This window comes from Oryzias melastigma, linkage group LG2 (genome assembly GCF_002922805.2).
Source record: "Oryzias melastigma strain HK-1 linkage group LG2, ASM292280v2, whole genome shotgun sequence".
NCBI lineage: Eukaryota > Metazoa > Chordata > Actinopteri > Beloniformes > Adrianichthyidae > Oryzias > Oryzias melastigma.
This window is the reverse complement of record NC_050513.1, coordinates 10873435-10874968: the sequence shown is the minus strand read 5'-3', so window position 1 is coordinate 10874968 and position 1534 is coordinate 10873435. Positions and strand designations below refer to the sequence as shown.

The following is a 1534-nucleotide window of genomic DNA, read 5'->3' as shown; positions in this document are numbered from 1 at the left end:
CTCACTCCATTGTTCCCATTGTTGTTGAATTGTCTTAATGTTTAGCCTGTATTCTGAACGCTTTTTTGCTACTTATTCCTACAGTAAATCCAAATAATCATATTTTGGTAAAACTTCAGATGCTTACAAGCTCAAAAAATATAGTTATTATATTTGTTAAGCTTGTAAGCAGTTTATTAACCCTATTGCTATCCGAGGCATGTTTACATCAAAAGAGGGGTCATCTGGACCCCATAGGACAGCGGACGGAAATGTATTTATTTTTTATTTCCAAGGATCTTGTATCTTCACTGGTGTCTGTATCAGACATTAAATCCTGTACACCTTTGTCATGGGAAGGATCACACATCATTAAAGGGGTCGGGTCATCTGGACCCCATAAGAGAGCGCAAGGGTTAATATGGCCTTCGTAGACAATGGTCTCAGTTTAGAAGGTAATGAATCATATCAAGTATGTTAATAAACCTTATTTGGCTTATTGTGCTTAATGAATGTCTTACTAATAACCTATAAACATATTAGTAATGTTTATTATTGTGTTAATAAAGCTTGTTAAGGAATCTTATTATAAAGTGTTACCCCATAGTTTTTTGGAGTATAAGTCACATTTCTTTTGCATTGTTTGCCCAGGGGTGCGACTTATACTCAGAAATGACTTATTTTGGATTTTTTAAAAAACATAAACAGGCAAATATATTTGTTTTTTCCCCCCAATAACCAGTTTGAGGGGCGCTGAAAAGGAACAGCCGACACAAATGTGACACATGTTATGAAAACACAACGGACACAAATTTGAAGCGCATTTAAAAAAAAACTTAAACTCCAGAGCAACTTTTGTATTTTTTCTTCTTTATTATGCATTTTTTTGCTCCTGCGACTTATACTCCGGTGCGACTTATACTTTGGAAAATATCTAAACATGTTAAAATGTTCTGTACCTAAAAACATGAAAAGAAAAAAATTAAATAATGGAAAATCAATGCGCTGAGTGAGACTCCATTTTTATGTTTTCACAACGATAATTAACTTGTTTTGGGGTTATTAGGCAAGTATAAAATTTATTCATTTCAGCAGTCCCAAATTTGCTTTTGTTGTAATGAGCTTGTACTTTTGAACTTATAGCTAATTTCCCCTTAAACCTCTGACACTGTTAGCATGTAATAAAAGGGGAATTTAATTATTCCAACAGCTGTGATTTTGCAAAAAAGTTACAAATAGCTTTAGGAAAAAAAAAAAAAGTAATGCCCCGTGTGAGGCTCGAACTCACGACCTTCAGATTATGAGACTGACGCGCTGCCTACTGCGCCAACGAGGCTCTGAGGGAGCAGCCCGTTTCAGCTGCAGTCTTAGTGCAACCAGTCTTCTGGAGTCAGTGACACTACAATGTAACCCATTCTTTCACATTGCAAGCTTAATGTTTGTTGAGTTTCAACTTAAGCAGGTTCAGTTCCAGGTATAGTCATCTTTTTATTTTATTTACATGCTAGGTTGAAAGTGCTAAGCTAATCTTCACATTCCTCTGACGGAAATCCGA

At 35.5% G+C, this 1534-nt stretch overlaps 1 non-coding gene across 1 annotated transcript; it reads right to left on the bottom strand.

Moving 5' to 3' along the window:
* Positions 1-1242: 1242 nt before the first annotated feature.
* On the bottom strand, positions 1243-1315 carry trnam-cau. Its single transcript has one exon. It is a non-coding gene; the product is annotated as a tRNA-Met (tRNA).
* Positions 1316-1534: the final 219 nt, after the last annotated feature.